This window comes from Zingiber officinale, unplaced genomic scaffold (genome assembly GCF_018446385.1).
Source record: "Zingiber officinale cultivar Zhangliang unplaced genomic scaffold, Zo_v1.1 ctg251, whole genome shotgun sequence".
NCBI classification, from domain to species: Eukaryota; Viridiplantae; Streptophyta; class Magnoliopsida; order Zingiberales; family Zingiberaceae; genus Zingiber; species Zingiber officinale.
Genome location: NW_024589922.1, coordinates 138701 through 144247, shown reverse-complemented (window position 1 = coordinate 144247; position 5547 = coordinate 138701). Strand labels below are relative to the sequence as shown.

The window sequence follows — 5547 nt, the reverse complement described above, 5'->3', positions numbered from 1 at the left end:
TGCAGCATATAAGTGCAGCAATCACAAGCAAATAAAAATGCAATAAATGCATATGTCAACCCCATACTCTGAAATCAATGCTCCTGTGCAATGACAGAGTAAACGGGATGCTGTCGGAGTACTCCTGTCCTGTGACCCCAAAAATGGGGGAGCTCAATGCTCTCATCTCCCGGTACACGATGACGGGGAGGATATCTCTGCCGGCTACCACGCTGAGTCTCCTGACCAACGGAGCCAAACAAAGTCCACCATCTGCCGGCTACCACGCTGCTACCCTAAATGCCAACGGAGCCAAACAGAGCGGAACTGACTGCCGGCTACCACGCTGAGTCGCCTGACCAACGGAGCCAAACAGCAGAACCGCCACACACCAGCCAGATATACAAATCCATGGGTGATGTGTGCAGTACATGTAACTGGCGATGAGCTCAACCAAAGTAGAGCCGACAATCGCACAGCATGCAATCATGATGCATGATACTGAACATGGCAATCTCATGAATAACATGGCATGATCCATATAAATAGATACAAAGTGTGTACCACAAGAAGACGTATCAAATAGAAGGTACACAAATCGAAGAGGGTATCAAATAAACCCTAGATCCAGAATATAACAGAGCATGTGGTTAGGTCACTACCTAAGGCATATGTGATCAGGTAGACAATATGCAATGCAGAATAAATAAACAAACAACATGTACTAATCATGTAGTGACCAACCGAAATAAACAAGTAACACAATTACTGTTATATGTTAAACATATTATCATGCATATCAAAAGACACAAGTCAAAGTACCCGCCTCCAATAAAGTGATCCAAATCTGACTCCAAGATACTCGTCTCGCGTCAAGATCCTGTGTCACGAATATAAATATATTTCATTTAGCTACATTCTCATAAATAGCTAAATAACTCTCTAACCCTAGTTTAGGGCAAATCCCTGACCAACACATAAACCCAATTCAACCCATACATGATCAATAGCATATATCAAATTCCTATGCCTTACCTGAAACTCACAGCCGTTTTATCACTGTTGGAAGTAGGATCGTTTGCTGCTGGAATCCTTCCTACTGATCAGATCATGTTGAGATCAATAATTGGGAATCACAAATCAAACAACAACCCATCTTACAACCTAATCTTACCTCAGGTGTGTCAAGCTGTTGACAGGGGGTGGTGGCCGGAATCAAACAGAGACAGCAACAAACTCTTGATGCTGTGATAACCGGAACCAACTAGGTCACTGTCTTCCAACAATCGAATCGAAAGAAATCACACTACAAATGCATCAACAACCCAATCAACTACTAGTGCACAACTAAAATTTCAACCTAATCCTTACCTTCATCCAGTAGCTCACTGGATTAGAGGACGGAGGAGTTAGGTCACCGGTGTTGTTTCCAGCAAGGGCTACTGAGGCAGTAAACCAGAGCAAAGGGGCGACGACGACATACAGATCCCAAGTGGTGGCCACGGCAGAACCCTTACCAGCGTCGGAAACAGAGGCTAGGGCAGAGGCTACAAATCGACAATTGCTTTGAGTGTTGGCAGCCGGCTATCTGCTGAGCGGGGGCTAGGGCACGGTGAGAACTCGGACAAGGAGTCTCGGAGTGGCACAGAAGAGGTCGGAAAAAGGCGTCGACGGCGTTGGCACCTAGGGCTCGGTGCTGCTCGGCGTCGGGAGAAAGAGAGACAGTGGCATCGGCAGAGATGCTAGGGCATAGAGGAAAGGCAGCCGAGGCTGGGAAATCGGTGCCGGCAGTGGCATCGCTGGAGTCGGGGCAGAGGCTAGGCACCGGCGATTTGGGGACGGCAGAGCGGAGAAGAAGAAAAAGGAACAAACCTTGATCGGGGCTTAAATCGCGAGCGGTTAGCTCGGCGCCGGTTAGGGCAAGGGGGTGAGGACTTCGGGCGCGCGGCAATGAAAGAAAACGGCGGAGGAAAATAAGAAAAAGAATAAAGAAAAAGGGAGAAAAATCAAACATTTCCTCTTTAAAACGAGGTAGCCTAAACAGGCTTTTCCGGACCCCATTTTTATCCCCGTTAACTCGTCCGTACGAGCTCCGAAAAATTCCCGAAAAATTTCTAAAAATTCCGGAAAATTCCCTTATTAATATTCCGTACGAGCATCCAGTTTTGCAGCCAATAAAGTAACTGCATCGACATCAAACTTTCCTGATGCTTTTGTTGTTAAGTTCACACAAGAATAGCCACCACTTCTTTCATTAGACCATTGATGGTGATTTTGTGCTACGCTTTCAATTATTTCTTCGGCTTTATCCAAACTCTTATTCATAAGTGTCCCTCCAACAGCTTAATCAAGGGACACCTTTGTATGATAGTTGATGCCATTATAAAATGTATGTAGCACTAACCACCTTTCCAAACCATGGTGTGGGCATTGTCTGAGCATACTATTGTATCTATCCCAAGCTTCAAATAGAGATTCTGAGTCCGCTTGCTTGAAGCTTGCAATAAGATTCCTCATATGAGTCGTTTTACTTGGAGGATATAATTTGTCAAGGAATTGTTACTCACATTGCTCCCATGTGGTGATGCTATTTGGAGCCAAAGATTTTAACCATTGCTTGGCTCTATATCTCAAAGAGAACCCAAATAATAATAGGCGCACCGCCTCAGAAGGAACACCATTCATCTTCATTGTGCCGCATATCTCGTAGAAGACCTCTAAATGTTGGTTGGGGTCTTCATGCGGTCCTCCACTCAACTGATTTTGCTGCACCATAGATATAATTACAGGTTTGATCTCAAAATTATTTGCTTCAACTGAACGCCTTGAAATACTAGATCGAAAACCTCTAGCGTAAGGTGTTGCATAATCCTTTAGTGGTCTATTAGCCATGATAGAATGTTCTTATTCTTCTTGTTGTCTTTGTAGAATTTTTCTTTCTATGAAATGTTCTGTCTATCTCAAGATCTAGAGGAAGAAGTTCTCCTGCAAAGTTAGATCTTCGCATACACAAGAGCAAGATAGCAAGATATGTTTACAAAAGAAAAAGAAGAGAGAAACTAAATCCAAAGAAAAACAGAGAAAAGTTAGACAAAAATGTTTGAATAAAAAATGCAGAATTAGAATTACAACAAAAAGAATTGACAAGAATGTTATACAAGAAAGAAAAAACTTATAAAAACAGAATTCTAACAATTAGATTCAACTATGCAAATGAAAAGAAAAGTTATGTTATGTTTAGTCTAACTCAATTGATAATCTCTAATGTTATAGCGCAGTCCCCGGCAACGGCGCCAAAGACTTATTGACTCTCCGCAAGTGTATGGATATATCGTAAGTAATAATAAAAGATATCGAATTCTCAGGGACTGAAATAAGCACTAAAGATGTCTCAATGCGAGTAAGCAAAACAACCAATCAATTGATTTACAAAAGCTAAGTGTAACTATGAAAGGTAAACAAAGAAATGAAAGAATAAGAAACAAGAAATAGGGCAACGATAAAGGGTATGTTCTAGGAGTTTTGATTTCTTTGTAAGGTTTGTTCAATGTAAATGATCTACCAAATCTTATTCCTCAATTGCCCATTTATAGAAGGTTGTCGGTTCCCTCTTGCAACAGACAAACGGCCAAGGACTGAAATATATCTAAACGTGATCAATTAGAAATGAACCTATGTTGTCCTTACACGGGCTTGCCTGTCACGTGCGTCCCTTGAAAAATCAACATAGAATCCATTACTCCTCAACTGCATTAAGATATAATATATAAACACATACAATCTATCCTACCCTCTTGAAATACCTAATTTCTCCTTCAAGATTACCCCTCAAACGTCCTTACACAGGCATGTTCCCGTCACGAACGCCCCTCGGAAAATCGAATGAGAAATTACCTCTACAAGATCCACAAGATATCCAAACATTCAATCAAGCATGGTAATTAAGCCCTAATCACAACAATGCACACAAGAAAGAATAGATACAAACAGGACAAAATCATAGAAATAGGAAATTGTCACATCCACAAGAGTTTTACATCAAATCATCCTTAAATTACCCCCTCCATCCTAGAACAAGAAATCTACTCCATAAAACAAGGAAAGAAACCCCAAGAGATGAAGATTACAAGCATTTTTACCCCTCAAATCTAAGAAAAGAGAGAAAGAAAACATATCTACAAAGAAGAACGTCTTCGGATCCAATCCTTGCTTTCCCGGAGTCGATTCGGTGAAGATCCACCCTTAGTTCGCCGGAAATCCCTCCAAGAATGGTAAGGAACGCCCCAAACTTGTTTCCCTCCCAAAAGGGAGAAGATCCCCTTTGAAATGAAGAAGAAACCTTTATATAGAGGGGGAAAATCGAGCGCCACACGGCCCCAGGACTTGGCCTTGAGTGGGACACGGCCTGGCTCACTCTCTGCCTGTCTCACACGGCCATGTGTGAGACATGGCCATGTCTGGCTCTGCCACTGCACTCCCTGCACGACCTGTAGATCCACACTGCTTGCACTGCCTCCGGCTCTGGAGCTCCTACACAAGCCGTGTGAAGCACACTGCCAGGGCATTCTTGGCCTCTGGAATTGTTGCACAGGACATGTGTAGCACATGGTTAGGGCACTCCTAGGCTCTTGAAGGCTTGCACGACCATGTAGCGTACACGGCCTTACTTCTTCTGGCTTCTCATCTTGGCACGGTTGTGTGAGGTTCACACGGCCAAGGCCACTTCCTATCCTGCTGCAATTACACGGGCAGTGATCCACACACGGCCTGGGCAACCCCCCATGGCAGGGTCGTGTGAGGTATAAGAATGGTGCCTTCCTTCTTTGCTTCGCTTGCAGATTTGGCCTTGAACACGAAACCTTCACCAAATTTGACTCTTGTGTACAGAAAATACACAAAAGCATATCTCCGAACAAAAAGAGTAAATATGCTAAAAGAAAAACTAGAAGTACGAAAATACATAGACAAAGCATGTACAAAGTATGTGAATGTGCGTCAAAACATGCTAAACAAGTGTATACAATCTAGGCACATCACACCTCCAGACTTAAACTTTTGCTTGTCCTTAAGCAAACTGCTGCAATCTAAATTCATATGTTCTAAAATGTTCTCATATCCCTAATGCATTCTCCTAACTCTATCAAAAAGTTTCATTGATAAGCATGATCATGGAAACAAGTTAAGTGTAACGCCCGAAAATTCTCAAACTTGCATTAGAATTATTCTATGATTTTTCTGGAATTTTTAGATATTTTTCCGAAATTTTTCCGAGTAGCGGAAGTAGCAAAAATAATTAGAACCGCAAAATAGCTTAGGCGGGAATCGAACTCGAGACCTATGGTGTAAGGGATAATGATAGTAACCAGTTGAACCCAGCAGGGCCATGCTGAAAGAAGAGAGAATCAATTATATTTATAATTGATTTTTTGATGAATTAATTAGTAAATATAAATAAGGATTTAAGTGAGAAGTTTTAGATTATTTTCTCACCATAGTTTTTCCTCACCCGAAACCTAAAACCGCCGCACCTCTCTTCTTCTCCTCTTCCTCACGCACGGCACACCAAGC

The 5547-nt window shown here is 42.3% G+C and overlaps 1 long non-coding RNA gene and 1 pseudogene across 1 annotated transcript; one reads left to right on the top strand and one right to left on the bottom strand.

Annotated features, from left to right (window-relative positions):
• Positions 1-804: 804 nt before the first annotated feature.
• LOC122037302 lies at positions 805-2057 on the bottom strand. Its single transcript, XR_006127605.1, has 4 exons — positions 1351-2057; positions 1154-1224; positions 1015-1078; positions 805-859 (listed from the first exon to the last, which is right to left on the bottom strand). It is a non-coding gene; the product is annotated as an uncharacterized LOC122037302 (long non-coding RNA).
• Positions 2058-2392: 335 nt separating this feature from the next.
• On the top strand, positions 2393-2464 carry LOC122037313 (annotated as a pseudogene).
• The last annotated feature ends 3083 nt before the right edge of the window (positions 2465-5547 follow it).